We start from the raw sequence: 24,844 nt of genomic DNA on the forward strand, positions 1-24,844 counted from the left end.
GATGTGGGGCTCGATCCCAGGACCCCGGGATCATGACCTGAGCTGAAGGCAGACGCTTAACGACTGAGCCACCCAGGCGCCCCATGAACTGGCATTTTGATGCAGTTATTTGCAATTTTTTTATTGACTGCTTGCCATGTGTTGTAGCAACTTTCCCCTTAAGCCCCGAGTGGGAAATGAACTGAAAAGGACCTACAGATAGAACACCAAGGAATTGGGGAGTGGAAAGAAATAACTTAGAGTTGACTGGGGGCCAGAAAAGGCTTTACTGAGGAGGTACAACGAGTTTTAAGTTTGGACCTTTAGCCAACAACTTGCACATACATTACAGGGGTTTAGCTTCAAGACCTAGGTGGAGCCTGCTCTTTGGGGCACATCACAGGAAGCCAGTTACTAACAGGTACCGCCACTGAAGGGTTGGCTTTTCGGGATCCATAAGGAGTAAAGAAGTTTGCACTCATCACCGGGCCAGAGCCCACCAAAGAAGACTCCAAGCGCGTTGTCATGGTAATTTCCAGGGGCTGGTGGCAACACTGAGATGGCCCCACGCTCCACAAATCCAAGGGGCTTGTGCTCCCCTCAGCCAGCCGTAGAGGGTCTGATGCTGCATGCCTGGAGTGGGCAGAGCTGCTCAGTGGAGATCAGCATCACTGGTAATGAGTCAATAACCGTGAGCCTAGTGGTGTTGATTAGTTGCGAGCACTATACCTTAATAATGCACTATATGGCTTCTGTGCTTCGATCTTGGCTCCTTCACGTACTGCCCTGGCAAATGTAGGCAAATTAAATTACTTGGTGTCTTAAACTCCAAGCTCCTAATCTGGAAAGTGGGGATAATTTGTGAAGTTAACTGAAATTATCCCTGTTAAGACTTCACAGCATTTGGCACATAGTAAGTGCTCAATTAATACTGGTTGCTCTTACAATAAAACTGTTATTATTGTTGCGATTCAGAGAGATTAGTGTTGGGGTTTTACTCTGGAAAAGCCCAATAAAGTAGAAGAGGGATTGACCTCGGATTAATGGGCAGAAGGTCCTACTCACAGGTGAAATCAGCAACTCCTCCATTTACTTGAAAGACACTGATCACACGTCTGCTCATTTGTTTTATACTGAATTAATAATTTTGCTTCTTGAAAGTGCTATGGTGGCTTTCTTCTCTGATCATTTACCTTTCTTCCTCTCAATGACAATGATTGCTTCTAGCATTGTTTTCGGTCATCATTACTGGAGGGCTAGCCTCGTGTGAATTACGCCAACACTCAGAGGAATGCAGCACTTGTGGACTGGGAGAATTACCAGGGTCAAACCACCCAGGGTTGTCCTGAAGATTTCTAAACAGGCAGCAGCTGCCGGCGCCTGGCTATAATATTATATTAAACCTGGCTATCTTTGGGCCTTCTGACCTTCTGAAAATTCCTTGAGTATTGTTTAAATAGAAATAAACTCCGGCTTCTTACAAAAAATAAGTGGCAGCAGTTTAGACCCCATTCCCTCCCTAGAATGAAGCTACTACCTTTTCTCCAGAGGTGACATTTGATCTTAAAGGTTGAGTGAGTGTGTGGCAGGACCTCTTGAACAAAGAAAATAGTATGTGCCTAGAATAGAGGCATAAGAGAAAGAGCATGGCAGTGGGCAGGGGACAGCTTTAGGTACAGGAAAGTCACCTGGATCGGAAGAGAGGGGTTGGGGAATGAGCTAGAGGCAGGTTTGGGTGACATCATGATGGATCATGTATTCTCTTGTTAGGTTTGGTCCAGAGAGCATATTTTTGGTTCACAAAGAGGACTCCTGGAGGGGCGCCTGGGTGACTCAGTCAGTTAAGCGTCTGCCTTTGGCTCAGGTCATGATCTCAGGGTCCTGGGATCGAGCCCTGCATCGGGGCTCCCTGCTCCGTGGGAAACCTGCTTCTCCTTCTCCCTCTGCCTGCCGCTCCCCCTGCTTGTGCTCTCTCGCTCTTTCTCTCTCTTTGTGCCAAATAAATAAATAAATTTTAAAAATCTTAAAAAGAAAAAAGGACTCCTGGATGTTGTTTCTCTTTCTTTCTTTAGACAACCCTGGGTGCTGAGTCGGCCTCACTTCTTAATTCCTACTGAGCCGTAAGTGTTTCTTCCTGTGTACGTTAAGCTGATGCTGATAGATCCTGATTTCTCACGGCTGGCGTTAGCCTTATGTGTTCCGCGGCACCGTAGGCTGTTCTAATCATATTTTAGGAGTAGATATAATGAGGTTCAACACCTAATGTTTTCTTGGCACAAGGATGTTTACAAAAGCTAATTAGAAAGTTTTGATGTCATTTTGACTAATTAGCTGTAATGACTCCATCCCTACCATTATGTGTCACCTTCTGGCAGATCACCAAACATACTCAGATGTTTGCTTAGCATTTCATTTAATGGTGAACATGAGATGCTTTTGACTTATGAAAATAGCATAGAACAAATATAAGACAAAGTCCCTGTCCCCAGGGACTTGTTTCCAGCTAGGATTGGAGTGTGACTCAGCATCCTTCCTTACGTGTCAGGACAGGGTGTCACTTCTATTTCAGTCAAGAGAGTCACATTTTCCATTCTTCCAGAAAAGTGGGTTTCCCATGGGACTTGAATATGGGGGGTGGAGGCAGTGACTTGGTAGAATTTGGGAGGATGGTTGGAGTTGACAGGGCTAAAGAGAGTGGAGACAAAGTCTCTTCCTACCAGCTGTGTGTGTGGCACTTTGTCTTCCAGGAGCTGGTATTCTTGGTGGAGTGACTGTGAACATACACAGATAAGACAGAGTAATTCTAGAGTGGGGAGAATTTGTAGGTGGAGCCAGAGTAAAGAGTAGGGAATGCTTTGGGTCTTTTTAAGAGACAGCCTGCCCAGAACAAAGGTTTGGGGGGAGTAATAAATGAGAAATAAAGGAGATTGGATCTGCTGGGAAAGACTATATTTAAGGCTTCAGTTTGGACTTTAACCTGTAAGACACTGGTTCTTAAAAAATCATTAAGACTGCCTGGGGAGGGGGCGGTGCTTCTTAAAAATACAGATTCTGAGGCCCTACCCCAGACCTAGTGAGTCAGAATCTCCAGGGGGTGAAACCCAAGAATCAGTATTTCTCATCGCATCTCCAGGGGATTTGAGCACTCTCCTATGCTGGGGACCAGTGATGCTGGCGGTGTGAGATCCAGAAAGCCTGGCAATGTGACAGCACTTGTGTTTTCCCCTTTGTGGAGAAAGATGGTGAGTGAGGAAGCACATTTAGGAGACTTGCTATGAGCCCTTGCTACCAAGTGTGGCCCTGGACCAGCAGCGTGGGTATCACCCAAGAGCTCATTAGAAATACAGAATCTCAGGCACCACCCCAGATCTCCTGGATCATAATCTGCATTTTAACAAGATCCTCAGGGAATCATGTGCACATTTTAATAGTCTGAGAAGTGATGATCTAGGTGTTAGGGAGATATGGCAGAAAGGGTTAAGAAACCAGGGCAGGAAATGGGGACAGATAGGAAACTGGAATCTCAAGTTTAGAATGGAACCAGCAATTGGACCAATCTGAAGCTGAATGAAGAAACTGAGGCTTTTTGCTATCCCCAGTAATGGCCGGGAACTATCCCAGACTGAGTGGCAGATGAGCTCTTTTTGATACAATACAGGGGCAAGAATCTCATTACAAATATAGGGAATATAGGCAACAAAGAAGCCGAAGATGGTGAATTTTTATTGTTAGGCTCATGACTCAGAGAATGAAGAGCAAGGGCAAGGAAGAGGCCACTGTGGAGAAAAATGCTGAATCTGGTTTTAGGTATACTGAGTTCATTATTTGAGCAAGGGAAAGTAAGGAAGTCGACAGAAATGAGAGCTGAAGTCTGAAGCCAAAGAGGTAAATAATTAAGAGGACTGCCTGAGAACGAGCACACTGAACGCTTTTTCTATACAAATGTATAGAAAAAGACTTGCCAAGAATCAAGTAAAGTCAGGCTTCAAGGACAAGGTCATGTGGTGACAGTCAGTGGGTACCGAACAGAACGTCAGTGTCATACAGTGGCAGCACCATGGAGAAGCTGCTGAAGGTTGCAGCAACCCTTGCTTGAGAAGAATCAGAGATGTCACATTTTAGTGCTACAGCAAGAACAAAAGAGACAGATGACTATAACCAGATCCTGAAAGGTTGGGATCATTTCAAGTTCCCTTCTCTTTTCTTAACATGCTGTGACTTTTCACGGGGCTTGGAAACTTAGAAGAGAGATGGGGGGAGTCTTCTGAAAGAAAGCCAGGTTTCACTTTGAGCCACACGAAACTGTGGGAGGAAATGTGGTTGCCCAGAGAAAGCCTAGCATAGAAGATCAAATTCTCCGTCAGAGCCAAGGCTAAGAGAACACCTGGTATGGTGGTTTGAAAATATATCCACCAGTTCTTGGTACTTTTGCCCTCGAGAGTGAAGTTTTCTTTCCCCCTCTTTGCTCGGTGAGCTTGGGCAAATCAAATTAATTCAATGAACATTATTTGCCACTGAACTGTTCTGTGCCATTAAATGTCCCTCCATAAAATACAGGGGCATTTCCCCCTTGCCTATGGTTCCAGGACAGCATGAGGTATTAGTACCACCCAGTGGCACCTAATGCGATGGAGAGTGGCAGCTTCCCTCTACCCTCAGTCATCTCTCTTTCCAGCTCTTTCTTCCTTTCTTCCAGGAGAATCCAATCAGTGCAGCCCCAGAATCCCTAAAACACATCCCTGTATCATTTCCACCTCCAATAACAGATCTGACGAGACAAACATTACTGGGAAGGATTCCTTTTCAAACATTTTATTTTGAAATGACTTTAGGTTTACAGAGATTTGCAACAATAGTGCAAAGAGTTCCCATAGACCCTTCCCCCAGTTTCCTCTATTGTCGACGTCTACAAAACGAAGCAATTAGCATGGGTACAATACGACTATCTGAACTACAGACTTTATTCAGATCGCACCAGTCTTTCTATTACTGTCATTCTCTGTTCCAGGATCCAGGCCAAGATACCACACTCCATTCAGTCCTTATGATTCCTTAGTTTCCTGTTTTCTGTGGCACTTTCTCCGACTTTCCTGTTTGTCCTGACCTTGACACTTTTGAAGAGCACTAGTCAGGTATTGTGTAGCGCATCCCTCCATTTGGGTTTGTCTGATGTCTTTTCATTATAAGACAGGGGAGAGAAACCACAGAGGCGAGGTGCTCTTCTCATCACATTATATCTGAGAGTATGTCTTAGTTGCTGCTGTAATAAATTACCATGAATTTAGTGGCTGAAAATGACAGAAATTTATTCTCTTATAATTCTGAAGGCCAGAAGTCTGAAATGAGTCTTACGGGGCTAAAATCAATGTTGCCAGGCCTGCTTCCTACAGGATGCTCCAGGGAGAATTGTTCCTTGCTTCTTCCAGCCTCTGGAGGCTCCCAGCATTCCTTGGCAGGTGGTACAGCACTCCAGTCTCTGCTTCTGCCATCACATTGCCTTCTCTTCTTCCATAGTCAGATCTCTCTCTGCCTCCCTCTTATAAGGACTCCTTTTTTTTTTTTGTTAAGATTTTATTTATTTATTTGACAGAGAGAGAGCACAAGCAGGGGGGCGGCAGGCAGAGGGAGAGGGAGAAGCACGCTCCCAGCTAAGCAGAGAGCCCAACATGGGGCTCAATCCCAGGACCCCGGGATCATGACCTCAGCCAAAGGCAGATGCTTCACCGACTGAGCCACCCAGGCGCCCCTATAAGGACTCTTAAGATTACACTGGGCCCACCCAGATAATCCAGGATAATTTCCCCATCTCGATTGCAACTGCAAAGTCCCTTTTGTTACATAAAGTTTGCCATATAACATAGCCACAGGGTCCAGGGATCAGAACTTGGATATCATCGGGGGCCATTATTTGACCTACCACAGGCTATGTGATATCCACATGACTTATCAGTGGTGATGTTAACCTTGATCACTTGGTTAAGGTGGTATCCTATCAGGATTCTCTCCACTATAGAGTTATTATTTGGGGAGATAGGTTCCTTTTAGCGACCAGAAGTATGATCTGGTCATACTTTAGGCCCATACCTAAAGTAATGATGTTGACACTGGGTAGCCATTCAACACCACTTAGATGAAGTACCACACCCTGGCAGACCCAGTTCTAGGCCCTGCAGTGGTCCCTACTCTCAGGGAGCCAATTGCCTAATTAGGACAACATTTTCAGTTTCTTTCTTTCTATTTATTTATTTATTTATTTGACAGAGAGAGACACAGCGAGAGAGGGAACACAAGCAGGGGGAGTGGGAGAGGGAGAGGCAGGCTTCCTGCGCAGCAGGGAGCCCGATGCGGGGCTCGATCCCAGGACCCCGGGATCATGACCTGAGCTGAAGGCAGACGTTTAACCGACTGAGCCACCCAGGCGCCCCACGTTTTCAATTTCTTAAAGAAAGCTAGTTTGTAAACATAATCAAGCTTTTATTTTAAATAATCTGGACACTGCTTGGGTGATGACCTTTGATTATATTGAGTTTCAGGTCATGTGAAAATGGAAACTAATTTTCTTATGGTTTCTGAAATACAACTGGACTTTCTGTGACTATTTCCCACTCTTACAAGCTCTCTTGGATTTTCTTCCCAAAGGTGGAGTATTATCTCACAGACAAACCAATAAAAATGCCATCAGGTTTCTCATGAGAAAGTCTGGTTTTTATTATGTTTCCAGCCAGCTTTATGGGAGAGAAAAAGTTGGGATGCACCCCAGACTCTGGGTGCTCGTGTAACTAAAGTGAATTTCCACCCCTCACATTTCACCCTTTTTCTTTGGCCTGTAAAATAATACACCATGTTCTTCTCTAAGGAAGATGCTAGGAAACAGGATTACCCCTAGATTTTTCTCCAGACACCACTGCAGCTCTTCAAACTCAGAGTGGTTCCATGGGAACTCACACTCGGGATAAAAACTTGCTTATTTTTACTGCTTGAAGGAGGTTCACCTTAAATTATCTCCAAGTCATGTCTGAAATATATATTCCACCCCAGGCCCTTCAAGTCACATACTCGTGAAATAGAACTGAGAAGTACACAGTTTATCATTCACATACTGCAGAATTCAAACTTCCCCTTGACCTACCACAATATATCAGAGGAGAGGCCGAGGCTTATTCAAACTGCTATTAGCTGCCTGGCTTTGATGAAATCGCTTTTAAATTCTCTATGCTTCCATATTTCTTCATATATAAAAGGGATTTAGATGACATTAAAGTTTTCCAGCTTTATCTCAGAGAGTTGTTGCAGATTCAAATGAAGTAACAAATATGAAGGCACTTAATAAGGTATAGAGTCCCAAACAATTTCAAGTTACTGTGTAGTACATTACTGGTAATTTTTGAGGTGTGATAATAGTATTCTAGTTATGTTTTTTTAAAGTCCTTATCTTATATGAAAAACAATGAATCATGGAACACTACATCAAAAACTAATGATGGTGACTAACATAATAAAATAAAACAAAATTAAATAAATAAATAAAGTCCTTATCTTTTAGAGCAGGGAGGGGGGCGGGTTATCAAACTTTTTCTTAAAGGGCCAAATAGTATATATTTTAGGCTTTAAGGCCCATAGGGTCTCTGGGGAAGCAGGCAATGGAAAAGAGGTAAATGAATGGGCATGGCCGCATTCCAGTAAACCTTATTGATAAAACAGGAGGCTGATCCATGGGCCAGAGTTTGCTAACCTCTGTTTCAGAGAAACTTACTCAAATACTTAGGGGTGAAATGATATGATAGCCTGGAATTGCTTCAAAATCATATGGGAAGTGGAGAAGTGGGTCGGGGTCAAATGAAACAGGACGGGTCCCGAGATGATAATGATAGATGAAGGGTACAGGGCAGCTCGTGTTATGCACGTGTCTGTTTTATATAGGTTTTAAATCCTCCACTGTTAAAAGCTTGTACGATATCTAAAATAGAATCTAGTTTTAACACGATTAATAATGCCAACCAAGTCACTCTGCACATGTCTTTGAGGCCTTGGCTTGTGGCATACATTGGAGCTTCCCAGAAGGGTGGCAGCATCATTCTGGCCATTCAGATATGCCTTTCTTCTGGTCTACATCAATCTGGAGGCCCAAGATTGAAGTGCCATGGAGCGCACATGATTTGGGATGGAACTGACTTCAGATTGGCCAGCAGATGGTCAGCCTAGGAAAATGCTTCTTCGATGCAGTGGGGAAAGGGACTATTTGCTTTTTTTACTACCTCTCTCTCTCATCCTTTCCCATTCCTCCCCACAGCTGTATTAATGTATTTTAAATTCTGCTTGTGTCCTACAAAAGCTAGAAGAGGGAGATCAATTGTTAGTCCAAATTCTTTTCTAAGTAGGTATGCTAAATGCTCTCTATCATGGGGTCAGAGAAACTAGATATGGCTTTGCCTATATGCCTATTTTCCTATATGAATTATATGGGCTCAAATGATTGTTCTAGACCCTTATGCAAAAATTCTAGAGTGCCTTCTCATACTTCAATGACAGCTAACACTCCAGTTCCCACTCCCCCTACTTGAAAGCTACTATATCAGCATTCACCTTTCTGTTTCTTTTAGCCAGTTTTCCCTTCCTTTTCCTCTAAATTGCTAGTTAATGAGTGATACCGGATTTATGGGAAGGAGTGAGGCCAGAGGATATATAATAGAAAGAGCTAACAGTGATTTAGATGCTTTATATGTGTGCCCCCATGGAATCCTTACAACCGCGTTATGATACAGGACTCTTCACATCCTTTTTACAGATGAGGACACGAGGTATGAGGAGGGGAAGCAATTTGCCTGAACTTACATGGGCTAGGAAGTGTATTCTGATAACTGGGTACTTAAGCACCAGACTGCATGCCTCTCAGGGGACAAACGGTAGAACTGAAGAGATCTCGGGGTTCTCCTGGGAAGTGAAATGGACTGATAGGAAGGAGAAAAAAAGTGTGCTGAAACACAAGTAAGTAGAAACTAGGGATGAATAATTAGGGAGCTGAAAAACAGATGGGAAAAAACACAGAGTCCAGCAGCTGTGGTTTCTATTTCTTCCTCAGCAATGGCATCCTGTATTTTTTGTTTTTCTATTTTTCTTTTTTTTTGTTTTGTTTGTTTTTTTGCCTCTAGGGAAATAAACAGGATGCTCAGTTCCTGTCTCATGTCTACAGTCACATTTCTTTAATATCAAAGTAATTTAAGATGTAGAGAGAAGAAGCTCACCGGTTCCCAGTGGTGATAGGACCTCAACTGTACTCCCTCGTTCAATAAACAAAATGAAACATCTTTATGGAAACATAAAGCAAATTATGCACCATTTTTCTGAAGGCACTGCTATGCTTCCGGGTGACTCTCTCTTTTTTTTTAAAGATTTTATTTTTAAGTAATCTCTACACTCAACGTAGGGCTCAAACTTACAACCCTGAGATCAAGCGTCACACGCTCTGCTGACTGAGCCAGCCAGGTGCCCCCTGGGTTGACTCTTAATAACCGTGAACATTCACCATTTCTGATCCCATGGCAAAGAGGCTACTTGTAGGATCAGAGCAAGACTTGATGTGTTGTTTTTTATTTCCCCCTCACACACCCTCTTCCCTGTCCTAATTCCATCTCTGCATCCCTTTGCCAACAGTGAGGATGCCACCTTTCAAAAGGAACAGCTCAGCTGTTCTACTGCGATTAGAAAGATGATCTACTGATCATCCAAACAGGCACTCCTCTTCATTCACTTGTAAGCTCCACCTTTGATGATTATGATTGACAACAGTCTTGCTCTTTGGGGTCTGGATCGTCATTGGAATCAATTTCTGAAGCACATTCTCTTTCCTTAATCAAAGGCCTGAAAACATGGGAACCTTGCTTTTGATAAGCGATTGGCCAGAATCCCCACCGCACCCCACCGCCTACCCCAGGCTGTGAGGCTGACTTACGGCATAGCAAAGGAAGCCTAGTTGTCAAGCATCCCAAAAATAAAAGAATAGAAAGTTAATAGCTCTGAGCAGGTTGTAGCCGACGATGATGTTTATGGGCTTCTGAAGCATTTTGTTTGAGACTCAGTGACTTCAAACGGTTAGAGGGGCAGAACTCAATTAACAACTTTTAAAAACCTTCGATTAAAAAATCATTGAGGTGCAAACAATCAGATCAGAGACGGAAGCAACCACACACTGTACTCTGGGAAGAAAAATGCCTTCTACCCTTTCTCAGAAACGAGGATATTCAAAAAGCAGGGCTAACGTTCTTCCTTCGATGCAGCTGCTGCCCAGCCTAACCTGGACCATTTGCCCCTTAAATTCTCACTCTAAGCTTGGGGTCCTTTCAAGAGTATTTGTATGTGGGAACATGTGCCGCCAGAGGCTGGGAGTTGTAACTAGCATTTGCTGACTATTCACTATGTGCCAGGCACTTTTCTAAATGCTTCCTTCTCTTTTGATTTTCACCCCTATTAGGTAGGTATGGACTATTATTAGTCCCATCTTAAAGAGGAGGAAACCAAAGTCCAGAGAGATTTTTATAATTTACCCAAGATTAGTGCTAAAGCCAGATTTCAAACTCAGGCAATCTGCCCTAGACTCCATGCTCTTAATACCCTGTTAGTTCCATGGGATTTCTAGATAAGAATTCATGCTATCTGGAATCAAGTATTTCTTAGATTTCAAATAGAACCCCTCTCCCTTTCTTAGCTGAGAAAACAGAGACCCAGAGCGGTTAAGAGATGGTCACAGTAAACTAACATTGAGTGGGGGTCAGTCAGTAATCAGGTCTCCTGTGAGCTTACCTCTTTCTCTTCTTCCATCTCCCACCCATGGTGTTCTCCTAGGAGACATTTCATCGGAAGAACCATGGTATCCATGGAGAAGCACTTCTCAGATCTTCCTTCCAGACAAAATGTGTTGTTTAGCTACAAGGAGTACGGTTAGCTGAGAACCTCCAGCTGTTAAGTGCCTTCAAGATCCACTTTAACTTCTGAGCTGGGGCCGTGGAATGAAGTCTGATCAATATACTCAACAGGCCTGGTAGGGGAAAGAGAGACAGGGAAAGATTCTTTGTTTCTGCCATTGATAAAGTTAATTCTGCAGATTTCCCAGGGCCCTCTTGTCTTCCATTCCCTTCATGTTCCTCTCTCCTGAGTTTCCTCTCCTTTTTACTCCTTGATTCTCTGAAATGTGAAGTGGACAACTATAATTGTTATGGCTCCTGGGTTCAAGCTGTTGATGTTATTAGGGTCAGCAGATTGGGCAGTGGAGGACAAACCTAGGCCAATTTTTCTCTGTCTAAAGTTTTCTTCCTAGTTCTCACTGCTGGGTGTCCACATATGCACCCCAATGTGGCGAGGAGCCAAGAGCATGGGTCTGAGCCACGTTAAATTGATAACAACTGTGTGACTCTCAATACTGTTTCCCCCATATATGAAATGTGCAACCTTGGGCTAGATTCACAACTTCTATATATTTCTGTTTTATCATTTAGGAAATAGGAATAATAATCTCTAATTTACAAGGTAGTTGGGAAAATTAAATGACACATAGCAATGCTCAATGAACAGTAGTTCCCTTTCTCAACATCACTGTCAAATTTTGTGTTTGATCTTCATAGTCCACTCCATTATATTCTCTTGAACCATATCTGTATAAAATCAGCTAATTCCCACATTTTATGGGGAGACTTGATTTTTCGCTATAAGCATGCTGCCTTTATGTGACTATAGAACACAAAATAGATATAATAAAAATTATATGTCATAATCAATGTACTTATTTTTTTGGACAGGCAAATCAAATGATTTGATAAGGAAACTGATGTATAAAACTGACTGGGAGAAGCAGATCTTATTGGTGAGTAGGAGATTTTGTTCTAATTCATGATAAGATAAGAAGGGATGTTAGAATTCTAGTAAGGCATGGAATGGTAAAAGGATTGTTAATTGGATTTAACCCCTCAGTAATTTATGACTATGAGGGACTAAAATATTAGGAAAAATGGGTTTTCAAACTGCTGTAACGTTCATTCACACAACCACTAACTCATCCATGTACCTCTTCATCTACACATCCATTAGTCACCTGTCCTCCATCCATGCATTGATATTTTTACCCATCCATCAGTTTATTATCCAGCCATTCATCTACCCATGCATCCATCCTTCCATTCACCAATCCATTCCAATGATTCATTCAAGGTAGTAACATTGCAGTGCACAGAAACCCATGTAAGAAATGAGCCTTATCGGGGCGCCTGGGTGGCTCAGTCGTTAAGCGTCTGCCTTCGGCTCAGGTCATGATCCCAGGGTCCTGGGATCGAGCCCCGCATCGGGCTCCCTGCTCTGCAGGAAGCCTCCTTCTCCCTCTCCCACTCCCCCTGCTTGTGTTCCCTCTCTCGCTGTGTCTCTCTGTCAAATAAATAAAATCTTTAAAAAAAAAAAGAAATGAGCCTTATCATATGGGAACTTTCCATTTAATAGGGAGAAAAGAAAAGAAGGGGAAATATGAGATAAATGTTCCCAAGAGTTGTATAATAAGTCAACAGATGTTCCAAGCAGGAGAAATCACATCTGACAGAACAGAAAGACAAATTTCTTCAATGGAAGAGACAGAATTTATTTTGGGTTTTGAAGATTCTTGAAGAATTAGTAGGATACCAGTAGGAGAGTGCATTTTTGGCCGTGAAGGTGGTAGAGAGGGCAAGTCATAACTCTGGGAATGGTGAATATTTTGCTTTAGCCAGATGATAGCGATAGAAGATTAAACCTAAAAGGTACGTTGGGTGGGTGGGTGCGGAACATGGAAAGTCTACAATAACGGTCTGAGAAATTTGGTGTCTTCTTGGTAAGCATGCAAGGACACTGACATTTTTAAGTAGTAGACTGATATAGTCAAAGTTGTATGTGCCAAATATTTTTAATTAATTTCAATTTTCAAGTAGCTATTTAAATAGCTAAAACATAATAAACCTGAGGTTCCAAAACTTCCTCAGTTCACAGAACTCTGTGTCTCTGTAGTTTTTTCATGGGATTTCTAGGCCAAAAGAAACACTTAACAATTCCATTTGTTAAGTAATTAAGTCCAAATAACTTATTAAATATTTATATCCTAACGATTTAGCAGCCATTTGGAAAAAATAATGCATATAAATAAAAAAAATTTTAATTTCAGTCTTCGATAACCACAGTTACTTCCCAATGGGATGTGTGCACCTGCTGGGCACTGTACAATTTCTTAAACCTTGGAATCAGATCGGCTACCCGCCCCCCCCATTTCCTGTTCTGCATTGATTTTTGCTTGGTATTTGGTTTTTACTACAACAACTGCTGAACACCAGGCTTGCAAAGACATCATGTTATCAAAAGTAATGTCACCTTGGGGCGCCTGGGTGGCTCAGTCGTTAAGCATCTGCCTTCGGCTCAGGTCATGATCCCAGGGTCCTGGGATTGAGCCCCGCATTGGGCTCTCTGCTCGGCGGGAAGCCTGCTTCTTCCTCTCCCACTCCCCCTGCTTGTGTTCCCTCTCTCGCTGTGTCTCTCTCTGTCAAATAAATAAATAAATCTTAAAAAAAAAAAAAAAGTAATGTCACCAGATCTAATGTTGAAACTGTGAACTACCTACCTCAAGCTAGTAGTTTCCATAGTGTCCAAAAGATGTTGCATAGCTCTGAGTTTCCCTCAAAAATTTAAAATACCCTGCTAATTTCACTCTTGGGTATATATCCAAAGGAAAAGGAATCAGTATCTCAAAGAGATATCTGCACTCTCATGTTTATTGCAGCATTATTCACAGGAATGAAGCTATGGAAACAATCTGAAAGTCCTTACACAGAAAAATGGATAAAGAAAATGTGATTATATATAATGTATATACACACTACATACTCACACAAATGCACATACACATACACACAACAAAATATGATTCAGCCATAAAACAGAAGGAAAGCCTGCTAGTTGTGACAGAATGGATGGAACTGGAAGGTATTATGCTAAGTGAAATAAGCCAGACAGTGAAAGACAAATACTATGTGGTATCACTTATATGTAGAACCAAAAAAAGAAGAGGTTCATTTCATAGAAACAGAGAATAGAATGGAAGGTGCCAGGGGCCTTGGGGTGGGGGAAATGGAGAGATGTTGGTCAGAGGGTGCAAACTTCCAGTTATAAGATGAGTAAGTTTGGAGGATCTAATATACAGCATGATGACTATAGTTAATAAATGGTACTGTAGACTTGAAAGTTGTGGAGAATAGATATTAGGCATTCTCACCACTCACACACAAACATACACAAAAGAGTTAACTATGTGAGGTGAGGAATGTGTTAATTCTCTTGATCTCTGTAATCCTGCTACAATGTATATGTATATCAAATCATCACATTGTACACTTTAAATATATACAATTACATTTGGCAATTAATTCTCAATAAAATTGGAAACAAATAGACAAACACATAAATAGAATATACTGCTGCACTCATTGTGAATTTCCTGCAGTGCTCCAGAGTACCTCAGTGCATGACTTGGGAACTGCCATAGGCATTTTATATATACTGTTTCATTTAAACCTCACAATGCCCCATTTTTCAGATGGTGAAACTGAGGTCACAGAGCTGAAAAGTGATGAAACTGCCCATAAACCCTCTGTAGCACCTTTATTAATACATATCAAAGGACACTGTGTTTACCTGCTTCAGCCCATCTTTCCCCAAACTGACTCTAAAGAACCTAAGAGTAGGGATCGTATCCTACATATCTTTGTATTCCCAGTGTCCAGAGTATTCTACCTGATGCTGTTATCAGGATGTAGTGTGTTTCTTGATCTTACCCAACTGGTTTAATTTCCCCAGAAGCAGGCCCGGAAGACATGAATTTTAGTGCAAATCATTTATTTGTGAGATAATTAAGGAAGTTCTGGCAGGTGAGTGGGGAAGTGTGTCAGGAAAGGGAAGGAATGAATAAAGGGTGCACTACCAAACACACTGGGAGGTCTGGGACCCAGTATAGAACACGTGGCTCAGAATTATCTTACTGGAGGGGCAAGGGAGCTGGGGTATTTACACACCAGTTCAGACCGTTAGGGGAGCTGGAGGGATGTTAATTTCTTGGCCCACCTTGTGAACTGTCAGAGAGGGCTTCAGTGGCGAGAGAAAATTCTTAGGAAAAGAGATGAGATTTTGTCAGCTAGAAATCAGATCTGCCCACTAAACTGGTAAGACCAAACTAGATATGGGTGAGGCACAGACAGTAACTGCTTTACTGGCAGTCTGGGACAGGACTTAAAAAATGACTGAGGGGAGTGGGCAGTGCTTTTCCACATGGGCGAATCAGAATACCTGGGAGGCGTGTACAGTTTGTAAAACCATACTTAATAGAAGATGATTTTATATTTAGAAAATAAAAAATATATTTTTGCTTTTGTCTCTTTGGTTGGTGAATATATAGAGAAGATAGTAATTTTCAAGAGAGTTCAGCATAAAAGTATAGCATTGAGACAAATAAGTCTCAGAAGTGTCTTTTGGTTTAAAATGTTTGAGAAGGGCTAAGCCAGATCCCTCATGGCAAAGTGGTACCTAAGGAGGAAAGCATTTGCTAATGTGAGCTTTCCTTTTTGTTTTTCTAGCCAAAGGGAAAGAAGGCACAGATCTCCCAACTGAAACAGAAAGCTGAGATTTAAATCCCCATTTCATCTACATCTTTAGGGCCATGTTGAGAGTTTATCTCAACAGAGAAAAAAAAAGACCTTTGGGAATATGCACAAGCATTTAGCAGAAAGACTCAGTTTCTAAATGCATTCTCAGCAAAATTAAATAGGTTTGCCATGTTCCAATTCAACTTAGCTATGCCCCATGAAACTGAGAAGTTTTCTGTAAATCGCATTTTAGAAACCATTTAAAAATGTCAAGTCATAATCTCTAAGGGAGAAAAAAATAAGAGAACTACAAAGCAAGTCACTAAAATCAGCCATTTATCATTAATTTCCGTTTCCTAATGGAAATGACTGACTCACACCTTTGCTGAATTCCATTTTGGGCAACAATTTTTTTTATGCTAATCTGCGGGCTCATTCTTCAAACAAAATACATGAAAACAATCTCAATTTAGGCCTTAACTGTGATTCAGATATGTCTGGTGAATTTATATCTATAAACTGATCTGCATAAACGTCCTTGGCTGAATGAAGAGGAAGATGCTCTAAGCACCTTAGGGAAGAGTCAAAAATGGTCTTTTGAACATACAGGTCCCTGGCTTGGCTCTGTATACTCATGTCTGAACTCTCTGGAGAAACAGGATAACAGGAAAAACTTAGGAACTCATTTGCATGAGAAAGTCTGAATATTCAGGTCTAGGATGCCTTGTACTGTCGCTCTGCTGAGGATATGGAAGAAGGCTGCAGGGAACACAGTGTCACTTTGGCGACTCGAGGATTCACAGCTCTGGGGCACCTGGGCGTCCCGGAGAGGCTGGCTGTAATGATGAATAGCTCCAAGTAGCAGATGTTCTTGAGGAGCTCGAGGGGAAGATGAGAAGGCTTCTCCTGAGCCACTAGAAAGGATTTTGCAAAACCAGTAAAATCTGAACTTTTCTTTCTAACATGACCACAGGCTGGAGAAACTTGGGTTGACAATGAATGAAAACAGTACCACGCTGAACATGTACCAGTGTCATATGCCTTTGCAGATAGTAATTACGGGGAATATATGAACGGCTTTTAATTATGTGAACAGGAAATAGAAAAAAATCTACATAAAATAAATGTAAGCAGTTGTGCAGTGTTGTATCATCTTGATAATTTACATTTCCAGATAGATTTTTTTTAAAAGATTTTTTTATTTATTTGACAGAGAGAGACACAATGAGAGAGGGAACACAAGCAGGGGGAGTGAGAGAGGGAGAAGCAGACCTCCCGCAGAGCAGGGAGCCCGATGCGGGGCTCGATCCCAGGACCCTGGGACCATGACCCGAGCTGAAGGCAGATGGTTAACGACTGAGCCACCCAGGCGCCCCTCCAGAGAGATATTTTAAATTCATCTATTGTATGCTCCACTGAGTGCCTGCCTGGTTACTGGGAAAAGCCCTGGATGGGTGGGGGGTGGGTCAGGAGACCTGAATTCTAGTGTCCTGAATGAGCCATTGTATAGCTCTTTGATCACAGGCAAATTTTGCATGGATGATTAAATGGTTGGCTCTAACTCTTCATCCCTTCCTCAGTCCATACCCTTGGCAGGGCCTCATCGTGGGCAGAGATTATTTCCCTGCCCTTTACTTTGGGCTTGGCCATGTGACTTATGTTGGCCAATAACATGTGGGTGGATATAACAGTCTTTCAGTTCCAGGTCTAGGCCTTAAAAGACCTCCTGCGCATCTACTCACTCTCTGGTGCCTCTACCATTACCAAAGGAAAACCTCCTCCAGTTGGCCACTGGTTCAAGGAAGGTGAGAGTCATTTGGAGTAAACCCAAGGACATAAAATGTGAAGACAGAACTGCTCTAGCCACAAAAAACCTAGATCAGCCAAACCGTGAATCAGCAAATGCCCAGAAATGCATTAGCTAAATACATGCTTATTGTAAGCTGCTAAGATCCTGTAGTTGTTTGTTATGCAGCCATAACTGACTGATACATCTTGTGATCTTTCTGGGCTTCAGTTTCCTCATCTGTGAACTATATAACCTCAGGTCTCTTCTAGCTTTAACTTTTTCCCTAAAATAAACTCCTCTTCCTTTCTATATAGCTGAATATTTTTCTTTATCTTTTCTTGTACTTCTAAAGTGCATTGATTTCAGGGAGTGCTGCTCCTGTGGCTGGATATGTCAGTTCTGTATTAATGAAACTCACTGGGCCATAGCAAGTCTTTCAACCATGTAGCTAAAGAGCCACATGAAATGTGCAGAGATTGAGCCTCAGATACACAGTGTACATTTAATTTCTGACCTTCGAAGTAAAAGTTTCAGAAAGAGCTCCTTGTTTCTTTATTGACTGAAAAGAAGTACGTCTCCTGGACAGACAGGTGTGAGGGGAAGAAGACTCAGCATCTCCCAGACTCCTGGGAACAATTGACATTTTTGGCTTATAGAATTCCAACCAAAAGTTTTAGTCAAGGTTTACCTTTAGGGACCAGCAATCATTAGCTTCCTCTCTGGTAAGATATTTCTGTACTCATTTTTTATAACAAATTCTTGACTATACCATATGATTTCATCACAGGGCAAAATAACAGTATTCAGCCTCTTTCTGTATAGAAAGTTAACTTTCTCCTTTGTTTTTCTTCCTTTTCTTTGCGGCATTAGAAGTATCTACAAAAACCTACTTCACCACCAACACTGCTGCTACAGGTAGAATGCAAACATAGAGCCCTCCGGGCTAATAAGTTTCAAGTTGCTAAAGATTTGGTTTACCAAGCTTTATTAAGAAAAAAAAGAGAGGGGCGCCTGGATGGCTCAGATGGTTGGGCCTCTGCCTTCGGCTCAGCTCTTGATCCCAGGGTCCTGGGCTCGAGCCCCACATCGGGCTCCTGGCTCGGCAGGGAGCCTGCTTCTCCCTCTCCCTCTGCCTCTCCCCCTGCTCATGCTCTCTCTCTCTCTCTGTATCTCTGTGTCTCAAATGAATAAAAAAATCTTAAAAAAAAGAAAAAAGAAAGAGGTGTGTGCGTGTGGGTGTGTGTGGGGGTATGTGTGTGATAAATAGGTAAATAGGGTGTAGGGTGGAGCTGAGCCCTGGAAGAACTAGGGGTGGAACAAGATAATTAGGTGTGGTAGGCTGAAAATGTCCCCCCAAAATATATCAGGTTCTAATCTCTGAAACCTATAAATGTTACCTTATACAGAAATAAGATCTTTGCCCATGTGGTTAAGAATCCTGAGATGGAGAGATTATCCAGGATTATCAGGGTGGGCACTAAATGCAATCATATGTATCCTTGTAAGAGGGAGGCAGAGGGAAACTTGACAAAAGAAAGAAGGCAGTGTAGCCATAGAGGCAGAGATTGGAGTGACAGAGCCACAAACCATGGAAGCCAGCAGCCACCAGAAGCTGGAAGAGGCAAGGAATGGACCATCCTTAGAGCCTCCTGAGGGAGTCTAGCCCTGCTGACACCTTGATTTCAGCCCAGTGACACTGTCAAGATCCTTAGGTCAAGCAAAGATCCTGCTTCCATATAAAGTAACATCTCTCTCTCTCTCCATCCCCCTCCCCCCACCAACTTCCTACTGCCCAAGCAGATGCTAAATTGGGGAATGAGATAATTGCTTCTCCTCATTGTAGCCTCCACATTCTCTAAGAGTGGTTTTATTCCTCCCATGGCTTCCCATGTGAAAGAAAAAAAATAATTTTATACATTTATATAATACATATTATACAGAGAATAATATAGTTTATATATAATCTATATATTATAGTTATTTATTAAGTCATATTTTCTAAAACAAGTTTAAGAATATAGGCATATATATTCATCAACAAGTGGAACTTTCGATACAAAGATACATTGATAGTTTTCCTCTTTTGAAGAACTGTTACCCATGTCCTAGCCTAGAGACACTCAGGAAATCCAGTGTTACCTGACTTTTCTCATTGTTCCAGTGGTTCTGAACACTGCCCAGAAGCCAATTCAGTTGTTCCTGGTTTGTGCAAGGAAGATTAGAGTTCACGCTGATCTTCTTTATCTCCCTAATTGTTAGAAGGCACAGAGAGTCCTGAGGCTGGCCCCAAATCTAGCAGTCTGTTTGATAATCACTCCTCCTTGGCTTCTAAGCACTTCTGAGAAAGGAGGAGCTCAGTCTCTGACAGAACCAGCTACTGTGTTATGGATTTATTATCTTAGCCCCCTTTAAGCACTCAAATAAACCTTGGATGCAAAGAAGACTTGTCAGGGGTTATAGAGAAAGCTCTATAAGCTATAAGTTGTCAATAAAACTCTATTGAATTCACTTTCTCATTCTTCTTCTGCTTGTCTTTAAAATCCCCAATTGATTTTTTTTTTTCACAATTCACAGTGTCACCCCACTAGGGCTGTTTCTAGTTGTATGCAGGGAGTTCTCAATGAAATAGCAATTATTTGGTGCTGCTTTTGCAAAGTCAGCAAGTATATCACGCAAAAGGGCACTCCCCCATACACACATACACACACACACACACACACACACACACACACACGGAGCTCTTCTGGGAAGGCATTTGTGTGTTTTCTTATCCAAATTCATTTCTCCTGCTCACTGCCTTTTGGTTGTGCACCTGCAATCTGATCATGCACTATAATAACTCAATTTTGCTTAATCTGACTATACCTGACTGAAAATGAAAAGCAGTGTTTATATGACATATTGAAGGATCTGTAAGAGGAAACTTTAAAATTTTAGCAGACTGGGGCGCCTGGGTGGCTCAGTTGTTGAGTGTCTGCCTTCGGCTCAGGTCATGATCCCGGCGTCCTGGGATCAAGCCCTGCGTCAGGCTCTCTGCTCCGCAGGGAGCCTGCTTCTCCCTCTCCAACTACCCCCTGCTTGTGTTCCCTCTCGTGCTGTCTCTCTCTGTCAAATAAATAAAATAAAATAATAAAATAAAATAAAATTTTCACAGACTATAATAGTTTAAATGCAGAGTTTCTTTGCCTTATCACTGTTTGACATTTGGGGCTGAATAATTCTTCGTTGTGGGGAGAATATCCTGTGCATCATTGAATGTGTAGCAGCACCCTTGGCTTCTACTCACTAAATGCCAGTAGCGCTCCCCTCTCCCATTTGGGACAACCAAAAATGTCTCTAGACATTGTCAAATGTCCCCAGGGAGTGGGGGTTAAGAACCACCAGTTTAAATTATAAATCCATTTTGAGAAGGTGCCTGGAGCAGTCAGAGAGATTGTGTTGAAAACATCTATTAGAAAGTATGGTAGCCAGCCTCCAAGATGGCTTCCAGTGAATAGAACTGACCTGTGTAACTAATTGGATATTGTGAAACTGACAGAGTGTGATCTTTTAAGCTAGGTCATAAGAAACACTGCTCTCTTAGATTACTTGCTCTAGGGAACCTAGCTGCCATGCCATGAGGACACTCAGCAGCCTTAGGAGAGGTCTACATGGCAAGAGACTCATGAGAAAGCCACCTTGGAAGTGGATCCTCTAGCCCCTGTCAAGCCATCAGATGACTTCATTTCAGCTAGAGTTTGGCTGATCTTGGCTGGGCGCGGCTCCAGGATGTGGGTTCAGTTCATCTCTGCTTTACACGTCCCTCATCCTCCTTAGACCGGCAGTTTACCCAAGGTCTGCTCTTCTTATGGCTATGGCAGAAGTGCAAGAGTGCGAGCAGAAGGAAACACATGGTATCTCTTAAGACCTAGACTATGACTGTCACTTCTGCCCACATCCCATTGGCCAAAACAAGTCTCACAGCCAAGCCCAACATTAGTAGGGAAGGGAAATATACTCCTCCCATGAAGTTTTGGGGAAATGGGGTAAAAGGAATGAATATAGGCTGAACAACAGTCTAATCTACAGGCTGTTTTTTGGATTTCTTCTTGTCTGTATACATTTATCCTTCTTATACCATTGTAGACAAATACAAACTTATGTTTCACAATTTACAAAGTTGATTACATGTATTACAAGGCTTCACTTTCTATCACTTTGCTGACAGGTACAATATTTTTCCCTTTGGTCCATCAGGCTATCATATTAAAACATTATGTGGGGTGGTGAGGCTTATACCAAGGAGGGGGTGTCACTTGGGAATGCATTCAACAGTAAATAACTGAAACTCAACTTACAGTTGCTGAAGCAAATAGTTTATTTTCTCGTGACAAGCTGCTCAAAAGCAGATAATCTTGGGTGAATGATATCATCAGACACCCAGTTCTTTCTGCTCCATGAATGGAATAAGTTACATTGGCTTTTGCCATCATGGTTGTAAGATGTCTGGTGCAACTCTACATGTCAAGTTTACATTCCAAGCAGAGAGAAAGGACAGAGGACTGTGGCAGCTGACAGTCTCCCCTCACATTCAGAAAGCAAAACTTTCCCAGAACCACCCTCAGTAGATGCCCACCTGTATCTCATTCAAAAATAAGGTTTCAAGCTTTATAGCCTTTAAAACAAAAGAAGGCAAGGGTGGAAGCCTTTGGAAAGGGGTGTTGAGACAATCTATAGTACCTACCACAAGAGGATACACATGATCCCCAAACCCAACCACCCCTACCTATCTCTAAGCAATCCTTACCTTCATGTATCCGCTTGTAACAAATACAAAAGATATATCCCATGGGTACCCCCTGACTAAACAATAACCTTGCCCTGGGGCCTCTGTTCCACTTAGGAACTTGCCCATCTGAGCTTTTCATCAGGCCACACAGAAATTGATCCTGAGTTTTCTGGATTGATTTAGAAGTCCTGATATTCTCAAGCAATGCTATATCTTTTACTGATTTGAAAAATTCTAGGAAAAGCTATTATTTTAAGATTGTGTCCTTAGGCAAATTACTTCACTACTCTGGGCTTATTTTTTTTCTTTAGTAACTATCTTGCAGGGTTGCTGTAAAGATAACACATTATGCCTGAAAAAAGGGGCACCTGAATGGCTCAGTTAGTTAAGCGTCTGCCTTTGGCTCAGGTCATGATCCTAGGGTCCTGGGATAAAGCCCCAAGTTGGGCTCCCTGCTCAGTGGGGAGCCTGCTTCTCCCTCTGCCCCTCCCCTCCACTTGTACTCTCTCTCTCTGGCTCTCTCTTTCTCAAATAAATAAATTAAATCTTTAAAAAAGGAAAAGAAAAGAAAAGAACTTCACAATTTGCCTGGCATGTAGAAGTTGAGTTTTGTTACTTACAGCCAAACACATTCCTAATTGGTATACTCACTATGCTTTCAGCATCACCATCTATCACAGTGTTCTTTTTTTTTTTTAAAGATTTTATTTATTTATTTGAGAGAGAGAGAACATGAGCAGGGGAGAGGGGAAGAGGGAGAGGGAGAAGCAGACTCCCCACTGAGCAGGGAGCCCAACACAGAGCTCGATCCCAGGACCCTGAGATCATGACCTGAGCCTAAGGCAGACACTTAAAGGACTGAGCCACCCAGGTGCTCCTATCACAGTGTTTTGATGTAATACTCTGATGAACCAAAGGGGTAAAATAAATACTTGTCAAAAAGGGAATACATTGTGAAGTCTTAAAATTAGCAGCTGATACAATTACCATTATTTGTTCTTGGATACTTCAACTCATTCTGATTGGACAGTTCATCCTCATTTAAATATTGGGTAACTTTGCAAACAGTTTCAAAGCATGAAAAGGCTACCAATAATATGTCTGGAACTGTACCCAGTATAGCTTTCATCAGACTGCTAAATCTGCATCATCATTATGTGCCAGGCTTCTAAAATGGTCTAATGGTAAGAGGATGAGTGGGTGGGACTCTTTAAAATATGAAGGGAAAATGGAGAGTAATATCAAAATATCTTTCCTGAGATATAACCTGTAGACCACATGGAAATTGTTTTCCTCCTTCCTTTCCTGTCCCCTCATCACTAAGGCTCATCTCCACTCCTCCTTAGGATGGAGGTAGGGCATTGGGAAAAAGCAAGACAGTTTCTGCCTGCACCACCTACTTTTTCCTCAAATTCACTGGTTGTAACACTTACACAGATGTTATTTTCCACTCACTGCTCTCATTGGGATTCAGGTCCAACCACTCAGCTAAAAAGTTAACTAGATCAATTATCGATTAGACTATTCAGTCATTAATTGCACGTGACATCAACCCAGATGAATAGACACATGACCTGTTACAAACTCATTGGGAGGTTGAGTGTTCATGTTGAATTTCCCTCGACTTCACACACTAGATGTAATCATAGGTTCTCTCCCTTCATTCACAAAAGATTAACCCCAGTAATGTGGGGTTGAAGAGAAAGCAGCCATCAAAATTATTCAAAGGAAGTAGTTCTTCCTATTGTTTAATACCTAGTGATTACTTTGAATGTGAGAGGGTTTAACTTTAATAACAGCTCTCAAGTTAAAGGTGTCATTTAAAATTTTTCATTCTGCACATACTGCCCTGTTTTTTTTTTTTTAAAGATTTTATTTACTTATTTGACAGAGAGAGACATAGTGAGAGCAGAAACACAAGCAGGGGGAGTGGGAGAGGGAGAAGCAGGCTTCCCGCGGAGCAGGGAGTCCGATGTGGGGCTCGATCCCAGGACCCTGGGATCATGACCTGAGCCGAAGGCAGACGCGCAACGACGGAACCACCCAGGCGCCCCATACTGCCCTGTTTAGATGAGTTTTCATAACCCCAATAAATAGGAGTCTGGATACCTCTTTTGTACTTTGGCCAAATGAGAAGAAAGCGGTAGTGGCGGTGTCTTCTCAGTGACATTAGCCCCTCAACAAGAGAAAGGACAATTCTGACACTTCAGTAAGGTTTACCTAGACCCTGGATTTGCATCATCATAAAAGATCAGGGCTTAAAGGTGCCTTAACAATCATACCTTCATCATACAGATGGTTTGTTTGATGTTTGTGTACAGGTTACACAATACGGCAGAGACGATCTGTGTGCAACACCTACACCGATAGGTCTGGTGTAGTAAGAATGTGTATAGAGAGGAGATTTACCTAAATCAGTCCTAAAAAGTTGACATAGATGTTGTGTCCCATTCCACAAGCAGGGATATGTCCAAATACCAATTACACTGGAAAAGGTAAGACATCACCTTAATGCCCTGCTAGTGTTTGATATAAAATTCTTCCTTAAGAGCAGTGTCTGATAGAGGAGGGTCAAGGAAGCATGAGGATGTTGGGTACATGAAGTGAAATGGGGAATGAGAAGAGGAAGGAAAGGGGCAAAGACAGGGGCAACTGCAGGGAGATGAATTCAAT

At 42.2% G+C, this 24,844-nt stretch overlaps 2 long non-coding RNA genes across 2 annotated transcripts in view; one reads left to right on the top strand and one right to left on the bottom strand.

The window, feature by feature from the left end:
• Window positions 1-11,834, top strand: part of LOC118553292 (uncharacterized) — a 383,189-nt gene extending 371,355 nt beyond the window's left edge. Inside the window, exon 4 of the long non-coding RNA XR_013444733.1 lies at window positions 11,769-11,834. This is a non-coding gene — a long non-coding RNA (uncharacterized LOC118553292). The remainder of the gene's footprint in view (window positions 1-11,768) is intronic.
• A 1,532-nt stretch (window positions 11,835-13,366) lies between these two features.
• The window catches only part of LOC144380473 (uncharacterized), a 172,594-nt gene continuing 161,116 nt past the window's right edge, over window positions 13,367-24,844 (bottom strand). Inside the window, exon 3 of the long non-coding RNA XR_013444637.1 lies at window positions 13,367-13,519. This is a non-coding gene — a long non-coding RNA (uncharacterized LOC144380473). The remainder of the gene's footprint in view (window positions 13,520-24,844) is intronic.

Source organism: Halichoerus grypus, chromosome X (assembly GCF_964656455.1).
Source record: "Halichoerus grypus chromosome X, mHalGry1.hap1.1, whole genome shotgun sequence".
Classification (NCBI taxonomy): Eukaryota; Metazoa; Chordata; class Mammalia; order Carnivora; family Phocidae; genus Halichoerus; species Halichoerus grypus.